The following is a 13611-nucleotide window of genomic DNA, read 5'->3' as shown; positions in this document are numbered from 1 at the left end:
AAGCGACAATACGAATGACGCCTGAATATTGGTAGTGTGCGCCTTTATCAAAGGTCCTGTTCACTAGAGATACTAATCTTATTTACCGTTTCTTTAAAAAGATTTAGGTCGAAGCATCTGTTTCGTATTTGCTGAAAAATCGACATAGAACAGTAGGTAGTGGGTAGTTTGTTGCATACAATATCTCCGACTGGAACTTAAACCCAGTCAACATTAATTCAGCTGCAGTTCAGAGCCAAAGCGATTGTGATTTGTTTGCTACTACGACGTTATACAAACTTTTCACATCATCCCGATCGCTGTATTGCGTCTGCTCCGTTTGAGATGCTTGTACCATAATATCAGAGGCATGCAGTACGTTGAACAGTCTTATAAATTCAATGAAACGGTTCTACGTCTAACGCCTTTCATTCGTCGTACGTTTAGCGTGCTTGATATTGGTGAAAGGGCGTAAACCGGCGATGGCTGACTTTTCAGCCAGAAGGGTGAGCGTCCAAAGCACCGTTTCGATACAATTGAAATACCAATTTTCCGTTCGATTCACCATGGCAGAGGGCGCTAATCAAGGTCAATGCTGCTCAGCTGCAAACCAAAGTACATATCCCATGCCAATAACGTTGCAGTATGACGCGAGGAGAATTTCACTACAAGTGTTCCTCTAATATAGATCAGTCTCTCCAAACGTCAGCTTGATGAGGTCCCTTTTAATCGTCGTGATGAGTTTTTTTTTTCAGCAAAGGCCAAATAAGCACTGGTTTAGGCTTGGACTTCACGTCACATACGTTGCAAACAGCCAAACACTGCTCTGTTTGTTCTGACGTCCTATTGATTGTACACTGAAGGCATCATCGATACAGAGACGTGTCTCGAGATGCTTGACACCAATGAAGTTCTCATCGCTGTTCATGACCTCTTCAGTCATTAATACTGGACAAAGACATTATATTGATATCTCGCACGTTTTTATCACCGAACCAGATTCAATGGAAAATAAAACTGACTTCAGTGGCAGTTTGATTATTTAAGTCGTTCTTTGGGTTCGTTGAAATTCATGCCAAAGTAAACACCGCATTCACGGAAAGACCACCTTCTAAGGAACAGGTTTGCCGCACCTGCATAGTCCGGTCGCGGCTAAGCGACTTACGATGTATTTGGGCCAAGGGCATATTTTGTTTGAAAAAAAGCTTGAAGGCGTGAGGTTACGCTAGAAGCGTTTCACACGCGATAAGACACTAACTTTTTCATTAGTAGCTTACTACGCTCAAATAAAAATCATTTCCTGAACGTCCAACCAAACGAAAGGAATGAACCTCGTTATTCTTTCTTTCAAATCTGTACAAGTAATAGCTACGATATGAGATAGCGTATGCCTTAGATAACTAATAACCACAGAGTAATGCAGTCTAATTGAGAAATGTCAAATAGAAAATGAGGCTTTATGTGCACATCGAAATAACCTATTTGAATAAATGAAACTTCATTCACCCGTTGTTACTCAACGATTTCAGATTATGCAGTTGATGGTTTTCGCTTGAGTACAACAAGAAACAAACGTACACAGCGATTCCTATCGATCTTCTACGAAGAACTACTGGATTCACATTGACTCTTCAGGGGCGTTAAACGTGTGCGACCCTGACGTGTGAAACTACCTTTTAAGAGCACTTTCCGCACTTTACATTTTTACCGTGCTGGTCGTGCACACAGTCGGACCTTTATTACAATAGGCTCTTAAAAATAGTTTTAGGCCATTGATTAGCTATCAGATGAGGTGCAGTCTATGAAATAATGGGCAAGAAAGTAAGTTTAATTGAATTTTAAATGTAGGACTTTTCACAAGCAGCTAGTTCATTAATGAACAGGAGTCTACATCGCATTGTAACTATTTGATTGTTTGTCCATTATCAGATAAGCATTAAAGAATCAACCGAAATTGAGCCAACGATTTCCTATATTACTAAATTAAATACGTTCGAGCTGAGTTAATAACGTGCTGCTATTTTTTTTTTGTTAACACCACAATCGCCGCTGTAAAACTAACTCTATGCCGTTGAGAGAGCTCAGCAGGTACCGAAAAAAATTTTGGGCTAGTAGAATGCCGGGTAGCTGTGTGGCCTTGCATTGACGCTTGTTCTCTTAATAGGTACTAGCTTCGGTCGACTTCTTTCAATGGCTTGTTGTAATTTCGTTAGTCGTTGACAGCTGAGGACAAACACTACAACTCATAGTGCATGAGTCCCCTTCAGTTTCACCAAATATGTAACATCATGTTTCGAATTTTCTTGATTTGCGCATTATTGCTATATGTGATCCACTTTTTAGCGCTCGGGCTCAGCCACTTTAGACATGGTTCGATAACGTAGCGTTTTTGTAGAGCTTCACCGATGGAGAGCCGATCGGGTAAATTCGTCTCGCACCCAAACATAAAGATTTTTCATAACCGCTTCCTTCCAGTATTTTAGAATGATTTGGTAAAGGATCTTTAGTTATCTTATGGCTAGTAACTCGTCTTTGACGATATTTATTTTATTAATCTTTTCCATAATGAATCGATTATTACAAGGGACACCTTTGACAAGAAAATTTCCAGAGCGAAAGCGGCAAAATCATCCTTGGGCCATTTTCTTCTGATAATGTACCTTCATCATAAACATTTTTATAGGCCTGAACCATATTTGTTCTTTTTATCGTAACAAAATTATAAGGTGACTTTTTTGCTGAAATTTTACCCATTTTGGATGCGTTCCATTTTATCGCTGAATAAAGACATTAAAACAATGTTGTTACGTCTACGACTGGCAAAGGGTAGCTTTAAAAAGACGCAGCCGCCCACCCGACGCGACTTATAATGATGGTTAGTGATTTTGTAGCAACCCAATATGTATCTAAATACATCCACATAGACATAATTGTTAGGAAAGCAGGAAATGATATTCACTTGCCTACGCGGTCTGCACATAAATCCATATCCGTCCTTACCCACCAATATTTTTACTATAATAAAAGTAGAGGTGAAAGGCACACTTTGTATAATGATCACATAAGCTAAAAAATTGATTACATGTGAACATATTTGTAGAACGGTCATTCCTTCACGACAGCCTCATGAGCGACTCCATGTGCTTTTACCAAATGGCTAGGTGCCTCTGGCTATGCTTTGCGCTATAAAAGGGATTACAATTGGATATTAAAGGCCACTTAAACCTCCATTCTATTCAACTGAGTTAATGTTGACAATAGCAGGTGTGAAGACTAATCGTCTTCTTTGATAATGGTAAGGTTATGCATCCACGAAAGTGAAGTATGAAATTTAGTAAACGTTAAATGGAAGTGTGCCGGTGCAAAAGGTGTCAAAAGATCATAATCGCCAATAGCGATTTTCTGAAAAGTTTCCCCTCGCGACGCGCTGATTGAAGCTTGTCACTCTTGTCAAAGAACTCAACGCTTTTTCCTCCGTCAGAAACCAAATAACTATCTAATAGTAGATAACCTTGTATAATAGCACTCTCATAAAATGCAGTATGCCCTGGACAAAGGCTTCACGTGTTATTTGTACGACCACTGAAAACCCATCGCTGAATTGGCTTAGTCACGCATTATTTTCAAGAGATGAGTTCTTGTATAGCGCTAAGTGAATCAACTACAACCCGCTCACACCGCAAGGAAAAATGGCAGGTTTTCTAAAAATAGTATTATATGCGATCTTAGGTTCCCATATTTAAAGCTTTTTCTTTAGAGGACTTATTTTTTTTTCGCGGGTCTAGCAATAAATGTTAGGTATAGGCTAATTTTTCAGTATCAGAACAATTATATTTAACTCACATATTAGTTGATGTTTGCCTTATTATACTGATATTCTCGTTTTTTTTTTATTTTGCTTTTCTTAAATCGATGAACACTAACTGAAAGCATTGTTAGAGTTTGCGACCGAGCATCCCAAGGCGTTTAATAGTAAAAAGATCATTGAACCCGGTTAAATTCCTCTGTCTTAGGCAGCATCAAGGATTATCAGGTTGATTTAGTAGTAATCAAGGTAAAGCTAACCTATTTTTTTAATAAAGAATCTATCTCTTAATCAGATACGAATTCGCAGTTTCTCTGCTGGTATCTCTTCAAAAATAACTGATTGGAGATCTTCTCGGGTGGGAGTTGAACTATGTAATTAATAGTGACAAACGTTGTATGACAAAATTGTTTTTATCAGATATATATATATATATATATATATATATATAACTGTACCAATTAAGTCGGTTTTTACCAACTACTTCAAATAAAATATTTCACGGAACACGACGGCTGGAGTAAATAGATATGTACACAGAGAAATGCGCAGCGCGAACACTGTTCATATGAAAGGCAAGATATTTTGATCACCATATCACCTATGATTATTCTAGTCTAGTACATGTATACTCGGAACGTTTTCACTGGCCCTGCCTTTTGTAGAATGCGTAATAGAAATCGTCTCGTTCGAATGGCAGTTTTCGAAATGTTACGTTTAAACGTTACTGTTTTACTAGGGCAGCTAGAATACCATCTTAATTTGTATCAGACACCTCCGTCACTAACAGTGGAATGGACGCCTCCTTGAACCAAGCTGCAACGTAATGTCAAAGTTAAAACCTAACGGCCTATCGACATTGAACAATATCGTAAGATTAGGATACGGTGGACAAGTGTATGGAGTGAAATTTGTACCGTCATGCGCCATTTGCCTATACGCATCTGCATGTGTCGAATCCCACAATATTTAATGTATTTCTTTGTTAATAGGATGTCACAAAATTCCAGTAACAACATGCCGTCGATTAAGACAGATGTTTTATCTGCGCTCTTCAAATGGGGTTTGAAATACATTAAGAATCATACCAAAACGAATATCCGCCTACCACGCAGTAGATATTGCTGTCGTTAGACGTTGTGTTTACAATTGTCAAGCTCAGCTTAATTTCCGAAACTAGCAGACGCTAAAGCAAGATCGTGCACAGATGCAATCAGCGTATTTATAATAGGGAACGACGATTCTAAAATCCACTTTTGCTTAACGTTGTTAATATGTTGAGAGCAACAGTGTCGCTCGTTTGCTACGAACGACCGACCGATCGACCGCACTTAAACAAATGATTTCGAAAACGAAATGAAACAATCGAATTGTAACCGTGAAAGCATCGGTTTGGAAATGGCTTGCCCAGAATATTAATTCTGAATTCAGAATAATAATAATTAATTAAGATTCAACTTCTCTCTACCTGCGTATGGAAAAATCACCGCTAAACGTGTAGCCAATAAGCATATAAGGCTAGCCATATAGCCAATAAGGATAAGCTGACTATCTAAAAATCAGTACCTCACGGTCTTAAAGAAGTATTTCGAAAAGAGGATCGGATAGGTGTTGTTCTTTTACAATAAATTGGAGATAGTGCGTTCGCAGGGAGGAAACTAACATAAGTGCGCGCTATACGCACATTAAAAACTTGCATCTAACCGATCGAAAATCTAAATGAAATGAGGTTGAGGCAGCTTAAAGTAGCATAGGGTGTTCTTCAATCACTACCATCGAAATAGTCGTACCAAGCTGTCAAATGGCAACAATGTGACCACAAGAGGAAAAATCACTTCAGTTTTTTACGCAGCTATTACGTAGACAAAACATCGAGTGCTGCGTGCTCGCAATGAATGAGCAATTTACCCAATAATTTCATCATAACATCGTACTACCAAATTAGTCTCAATTTCTGGAACAGTACGTAATAACCACCGAAATAATTTTTCGATAAAATCATTTCCTTCTTTAGTACGCTTTTTTTTTATACGTATAAGGGACTTGTGTACAAATGAAGTACAAGCCTAGAAAATATACAGTGGTGTCTGTACGGATGCTTTGGTATTAACCGCAACGGATTTATCAAGTCATAGGGTTACATCCACTGTGTAGGTTAACTAATATATACAGCGTTGCCACTTGTACGTGAACTAAAGCCATTTTAGTTTTCTGTGAATGAGCAACCCAATCACATTATGGTATTTAGCGTTCTAAGTTGACCCTATCCTATGATCTTGCGTTAGCTGACACAATTTAGGGAGATAGCAAGAAGGCACAGAAGCTAAATCAAATATTCAGTGCTTTAGCTGTAACGTCAATTCGCCGCAGTAGTCGCATATCCAACGCGGCGACCAACGCAACGGTATAGAGAGGCTCAGGAAAGGGAACGCGGACAAACAAGGGGATCTTACCCATGTCTACGGTTTGTAGCTTTTGCCTTCTCTCGAGGGATCTACAGACTCAAATGCTGTTATTTCACGGGTTCGTATTGTCTTGTTTAAGGAAAGGCGGCCGAGGCTACTCAACATCGTTCGGAAATACATCCCTTTGCTTTTCATTGCTTTAGTGGCTAACGTTACCAGCCAGCACTGAGCTGCTTCACTTCCGCTATGTCAATCTGCGCCCACCAGCGGTGCCACTATTTTCGCTTATAAACGATGTTGTCAAATAAACTATACCAGCAGCTTTTCTTGCCGAGCGCTTTCCAGTTTAACTTTGTTGAAGTACAGACTTGCAGATACGCTAGGCCTAAAGGCCTTTTCACTTTTATGCCGCAGAGGTAAAACAATAACCCTTAAAGTTTCAACCTGAAGCTTTCGCAAAACTAGAGAACCCTGATCTCAGAGAATCACTTTTATGACCTATGAATTCGACAAATTAATATTCGAAAAGATTGTAAATATACAAAAGTGCTGGATACTGATTAATCAAGTTTTCTTGTTCAATACCGTAATTTAGCTATTCACTTTAATAAAGTAGAAATTGGTTTCATGGCAAAATTGAGGCGGCTATTTTTTTTATTGCAGGAGGTGCAGATTCATACATAAAAGTTTCGGCGATTCTTTTTAAGAGTAGTCTGTGTACGCTATCCAAGTTCTTTTTACTAGTCAAGCCTTTATTAGCAAGTTGTTGGGTCGAACTGAAAGCAGCAAGGCTGTTTTGCTCAGAGAATTTCATATCAAATAATTTATATTGCAGTATATTAGCACAAATGGCTCGGGTAGCTATTGAAGTTAGCCATAGATAGATTATATTCGATTGGTCCGCCATTGATCTACGCTTATTGATTTCATTTGATTTCTATCAAAGGCGGCGGGTCGGATTCGCACATTTTTATCGCATTAGCTATTCTTATAGATCACTTTCAATAGTATGAACCGTTTTTTGTTTAGGTAAAGGTAGGTTTGGTATTGAGTGCTATTCAAACACGCGGCTCATTACCGATAGGTGCAACCGCGGCTGGAGAAATTCTGTAGTTGCCATTATAGGTAGCATTTAGAATGGTCTATAAATTCGATAAAATATCTAAGGATCCCTTACTCATGACAGTTGTTGGATTGACATTAAAAGCTTAAAAGCCGCTAAAAGTCGGGTTGAATTGGGCACATGGTCACCCCTGAACGTTCTGACGGCTTGGCTGCCAAACCAAACACTTGCACGGTACAGAACGGCCAAAACAAAGATTAACCGAATTAGTTCGGACGGACAGTAAATATCGTCTTATATAAACCGCTTAAAATGGGTCAAGTAGTAAAAACAATAATTGCGGATCATTTTTCATGACCAGAAAACGGTTACGCCATGTTGACTTGCAATGACAAAATGGTACATTTCGGCCCGTCACAGCAGCGCAATTGCTATCGCTATCAGACAGGCGTAGCTCATTAAATTGCATCGAACCATTCATTATTTAATAAAAGCATCCATTTTAGTATCAGCGACGTCTTACACAGTATTGCTCCAAGTCAGGGCCGTAAAGCGTGGCATCAAATGGCGACAGCTCACTTACAAAACACTTGATGCTTTTGAATTCGTCATAAATCAATGGATTTATCAGTAATCTATTTTACGCTAAGGCATATTCTCTCCTGAGCGGAATTTTCCACCAATGGCCGACTTAGATATTCAGTTTTTGTCTATTATTTTGGAGAAAAAGTTTATTCACTTTCTTGAGACTCATCAACGGTTTGCGATAATGAATAGAAATAACAATTTGCCAAATACTGTCTGTTTTCATATGTCGTTTGTTAGACCATTGAAACCGTGTCTCTCACGTAACACCGCAACTATTTTTTTTCTACATGAGGATATGCGGATACGTTAGACTACGGTGTCCTGACCACAGAAGCATCCGTTTATCCCTAGATGTAAAATAATAGCTATGCAACGACGTTACGTACCGTGCCAAAAAGGGCCCCTATATTACTCTGTAATGCTGTACATTTGATTGGTATTTGCCGTCCGCCAGTGGCGTAGAAATTCAAATAACCGTAGAAGTAGTGCTACTAGTGAATGTATCACTTTACATATCAGTGCTCTATGATATGAGCCAAAAATCAGGTTGACGACCTGATGAAGATCGAGATGATCTATACGCCTATGAATCACCGAGGGTTTAGATGTCACGCGTTACGTATGCTGAAACCATCCCAACCAAGGCGGACCGTGCACTTGAGCATGCAGTTTAGCCTTGAAATAGTCTCTGAAATAATCACTACTTTTCGACAGTTTTACAAATGTTATAACATCCCATATATCCCATATACGAATATCGTACACTAGCAGTAAATATATTACATGTATAACACACTAGAGAGAGTGTTAGCAGGAATCGTAAAGAAAACTAGTGCAAACGTTAAATCGTATAATGGTAGATGAATGTATTTAAGCAAATATCACAGGGTACGTTGGTGGTAACAACATGATGTGACATACGGCGGAAGTTTTGTGACGACATCCAGCATTTTACAGCCTATCTAAATTTACTGTTTGCTGGTAATTCAAAGCTAGCGTGCAGTTTATACCAAGAAAAGCCATATATCAGAAAAATACATGTTCTATACAGTTAGGTCTTTGTATTCTCGTGTTCAATAACCGATCATTGTTGTGGGATTGAGCGCTAGAGGAAATAAAGCGGCTGTCAAGAACGCTAGCGAGCAGTGAGATCGGGTTTGCTCCAAATATTATGTGGGAGCAAGCTTACTTATGGCCAGCTTAAACAAGAGGTACTCCAGCAGTAAAAGCTGGCAGTCGCTACATTATGGCTTGGTTTGTATGCATATCGACTTTGTTTCCATGTTTTCCACGCCTTTTCGTGCTATAACGTTGCATAACGATCTCACGCAAATTGGCAAAAACAGACGCGTATAATGAGCTCAATCGCTTCCTAGATTAGAAAAAAATAAATCGAAACAGAGTGTACCAAAGATGGTCGCCTTCGCTGCGTGAGTCCTGCTAGCGGTCTACAGTGCGACCACGTAACTGACTGGATTTTTGGTACGGCCAATCTCTCGTTGTCTTTCCGGTACTGATAACGTTTAGCATTAGGATTCGTGAACAGCAAGGTTCCACTATAGACAGACAAAAAAAAAGTCCGTATTGTCATTACTCGATCTTCCCATTAGCGCTATAATCCTCAATTCTCTATAGTATATATATAGCGCAATTAAATACCAATGTTAATGGACAGCTCGCAGTGGCAATAGCAACAACATATATTTTAATTCAGTTAAAATCATGATGCCCGCCATTTTGCTCGACAATTGTAGCACTAACTTTTTATGTTATGTGTAATATAAAAATAATCAACGATATGTACGACAATACATAGCTTGCTGCGTACAAATTGCGCGGTTGGAGCAAGCATGGGGTCGCCTTTTGAAGTAGCAGCAGAATTAGCGATATCCGCTGCCATGCCTGCTCTTCTCCAGCTCCCCCCGTTACTTCCAAAAATATTTTACCTGTTTAGCTAGCAGATTGATTTTTGTTTATACATATCGCCTCATGTCGAAGTTTGACGCTAATTGCACCGGCAAAAGTTCTTCCCTTTATCATCTATTGAAGCTGTCTGTCAGCTATGTTCGTCTATGTTCAGCTATGCTTCTATGTTCGTCCGCCAGCTTCATCACCCTCATACGGTAACAACCGGTGCTCTTCAATACAAAGAAAAATCAATCGGCTTTTTCACAAAAACAGTTTAACGAGCTCCTGTCGGATTCTTAGGCATTGTTATTATTTTTTCGCATTGGTGTCTGTCTGTGAGTGAGTCGTGTCGCTACTACTTCAACAATAACGCTATTGTGATCAAGATCAGCATGAAATTTGTGCCTCTTGAGTAGCAGCCGGCAGCAGACTTAATAGGGACTGTGACAGCGTAAAAGCACAGATTAGTGCAATGGCTGGCCGCTTACCGACGATGGCAATAGCAACAGCTGGCGAGTAGCAGCTGGAGCCATCGACGGCCACCGGCGAGAGCGACTTCGCTAGTGTGGGTGGGCAGCAGCAGCGGCGTTAACACCACTTCCAATGGACGCCAGACAAAGACATTTCGCGTGCCACTATGACGAAAACAAGCTTGAGTGACGACTTCTTGCACTTCAATAACCACAGTCATTAGGAATATTGGGATGAAAAAGAACAAAAAGTGGCGTAGTTAATATCTTGTGTAACGTAGAAAAGCTCAAACGGCATATATTACCTAACACGAAGGTAGCTATGTTTCTCGAGACAACACGTAGCGACGCGCCCGCTTTATGTTAAGCAAAATTAATGGTTTAAAGCATATTCTTTGCAAAAATAATAACAGCTGCTTTGGATGTGTTAGTGTCATTTTTTTTCTAGTGTCTAATATGTTAATGAACGGGTTGTTATCATGAAGAAAAAAGGAACCATATTATTCGTGATATAACATGTCGAAGCAATCGCAGGCGCACGTACGTCTTTCTAGGAGTCACTTGTCTGTCGCCCAATGTTGTAATAATGATATTATTTCCATGTCTGCGCCCCTATACCCGAATTCTTGAAAGAACAAAAATTTTTTTTACCTCTATAGGATAGGGAATTCGTTTTACTAGCCGTATTTACCAAAAACATTGGCAACGATAGCATAGTGGTATCTCAGTCATGCAAATCAGTGCCTATCTACTTACAAAACTGTATTTAAGGTAATCAGTATAAAACGAGCCCAGTGAAGGCAACACCACCATTGTGTACAGCGTTAGCTGATGGGAAGCTGGTAAAGGCTGGGCGGGTGTGAGGAGTACTTTCGTAAGACCGACCCCCCGCACGCCTGTGCCAATCACACATATGCTTAGCCTTGACAGTGTCCAATTAAAAATGACATGGGTTTTAATTTATAGGCATTACTGCATGCCGTAAGATTACAATGGGATAGCCGTTTTAGGCTGACATTGTGCTTTACGCTGACCGAACAAGACGACCGCTGTACGCCGCAAAAAAATAGCAAGATGGGCATAATCAAAGTATTTCAATAAAATGACAAGCTCGACTACAAAAAAATAGCTGAATAACGATGACACTCGTCCGTTAAATTATAGTGGTTTCGCTATATTCTGAAATCAGCTCAGAAAGTTGAATAACAACTTGATAGTAAATAAGTGTATACGATGGGATCTACTTATAGGATTTCTCTAAAGTATAGTACTAAAAGAAGTGAGTAGAAGACACTCGGGTCTGGCTATCAGTCGTTACTGCAAAGATAAATTTCCGCCACTCTTCGCCACTTTTTTATTCAAAGCCAATACTAGGTATACTGTAGCCTGAAATGCGGCATGCGTTTCATACCATCAGGCCAGCTGGAATTGTTCTAAAAGGCCCGCGCTGATGTCCAGTGCACGTTATTACTGACTAAAAGAAAGGACTCATATAAAGTATAATCTACATTTTCAGAAAATAAGGAAATCGCAACAGATTTTTAGTAAATTAATGTGGTGATCCATATTTTCGCACTTAGGAAGTTCCTATGCGTATTGAATAATATTCTGGTTTATTTCTTTTTAGCATCATAAACTTTTTTAAAAAATGATTAACAAGCAGTGCATGAGATCATGTTTTTTATGCTATCATTGCAAGTCTTTTTTTCCAATAACCTATCGCATACATCCTATTTGCGTATTAAAAGTGAACTATATTAAACTTATCGAGCAGTATCGGAGCTATGAACGGCCCACGTCTACCTTATAGCAATACTTTTCGCGGGAGACAAGTTTGAAGAACTTCATTCGTAGAACGATTTCTCTATTATCTCATAAAGTAGCTAATGACCAAACGATTCAAAACAAGGGAAACGGTAACGGCCATAATGTAACCATACAATTCTATTTATATATACACATATAACTAATCAGTCTTATTTTGGTCTTTCTCGCCTTCCACCCAGTTATTGCGATCGCATTCGTTAACCATTCAATTCTTTATTCCCAATGGTTTTGTGTTGTCTCACAATTTCCTCTGCATCTGCCACCATTAGCTATAACGCTACCGTATATAGTAGGTATAGATTATCTCGAACATCGAGCGGAACGTAAAGCGAAAATGCGGTCAAACGCGGTCACATGCGGTCGCAATAAGCACTCAGCACCATCACGCTCGCATCACCATTGCAACCAGGCACCAGACATCTAATCAACCAATTATTAGCCAGCCTGCCTGCCAACCAGCTAGACAAATCAAACGACAGGCTTCCGCTGACAACACAACGGGTCACTGCAACAACCGCATCTGCCGCCGGCGCCGTCATAGCTACGAGTCGCGTGCGTTTTGCAGTGTCACATTATAACAACAACACTGAAAAAATTTGCTACTATTACCAGCACCCATCACCGTCAAAACCATCGTACGGAACAGCAGCGCCAGCAGCTCGACAGCGGTCGACGTGTAACAAAGACAAAGGATAAGGCGGTTAAAATCCTATAGCGACATCTTGTTGTTGTTGTCATTATTCTAACTTCAAATGTTCAGTTGACAGGCCACTGTTACTGGTGACGCCAAAGTTGCTTCGCTGTTGTTACAACTCTTAGCAACGATGTCAGCAACGGCGTGGCCGCAAGCATCGGACAACAAGTCAGCCAATCGACAGTTAGCAGTCGCTAGGCAAGCGAGTAAGCACACGCATCCGCCTAATTTAACTTGAAACAAATACACACGGCCATACAATCGCATACAAGCGCAAAACGTACACAAGAAGGCCGACTGACAAACGGGCGAATGGACGGGCGGTCGCACGTGCAGAAAAAAACACGTGAAACTAAGGTGTCGTCGATTCCGATCGGCTCATTATAACAGTAGTCGCTGCGGTCCTGGCCGCGTAAAACCCGCCGCCTCACGTATGCAAAGCAAAATTGCATTTTTTCAACAGCTCCCTGTTGAGACCTACTACACTCATTAGTTTACTATAGAGATCATCTGTAGCAGTATTCTTAGTAATCACTGTAGTAATTTGCAGAAAGAATACAATGGCTGTCAACAAATGAGCGAGCAGCAGCGGTACCCACGGCGATGTTTGGTAGACAATAACGGCAACGCAATCGAGACAGCATAAACAGCAGCGGTAGCAGCAGAAAAGCAAGACGCGGTGCTGCGCAGACCAACGGGCTCCCTTCTTTGGCTGTGTTTGCGATGCCCTGAAACAGTAATAGCAAAGGATAATAATTGTTAAGAGTAGTAGAAGTACTTGCTGTTGTTGTGTAACTGTATTTGTATATTACTTGCAGTTCCGCTAGTGCGAGTTGGTAGAAGAATTGATGGGAACAATAAACAAATGAGGT

General features: G+C 40.1%; 2 protein-coding genes across 20 annotated transcripts in view; one reads left to right on the top strand and one right to left on the bottom strand.

Annotated features, from left to right (window-relative positions):
• Positions 1-13611, bottom strand: part of m-cup (ankyrin repeat protein mann-cup) — a 35999-nt gene that overhangs the window by 11796 nt on the left and 10592 nt on the right. For 3 of the 11 annotated variants that reach the window (XM_086990920.1, XM_086990922.1, XM_086990923.1), the window contains exons 2-4: positions 13339-13467; positions 9787-9978; positions 9249-9396 (exon numbers count right to left, since the gene is read on the bottom strand). The exons of 3 other annotated variants lie outside the window; for them this stretch is intronic. The gene's annotated coding sequence lies outside the window, so the exon portion shown is untranslated. The remainder of the gene's footprint in view (positions 1-9248; positions 9397-9786; positions 9979-13338; positions 13468-13611) is intronic. 5 more of the 11 variants (XM_086990927.1, XM_022807642.2, XM_022807644.2 and 2 more) reach the window with 3 other exon arrangements.
• LOC147755318 (uncharacterized) overlaps positions 1-13611 on the top strand; it is a 28255-nt gene that overhangs the window by 9518 nt on the left and 5126 nt on the right. For 3 of the 9 annotated variants that reach the window (XR_015329093.1, XR_015329092.1, XR_015329090.1), the window contains one exon: positions 1509-13609. The exons of 5 other annotated variants lie outside the window; for them this stretch is intronic. The gene's annotated coding sequence lies outside the window, so the exon portion shown is untranslated. The remainder of the gene's footprint in view (positions 1-1508; positions 13610-13611) is intronic. One more of the 9 variants, XR_015329094.1, reaches the window with a different exon arrangement.

This window comes from Varroa destructor, unplaced genomic scaffold (assembly GCF_002443255.2).
Source record: "Varroa destructor unplaced genomic scaffold, Vdes_3.0 BEIS01000005.1, whole genome shotgun sequence".
NCBI classification, from domain to species: Eukaryota; Metazoa; Arthropoda; class Arachnida; order Mesostigmata; family Varroidae; genus Varroa; species Varroa destructor.
Note: the sequence above shows the minus strand (reverse complement) of the source record. Positions and strands in the feature narration are given on the sequence as shown.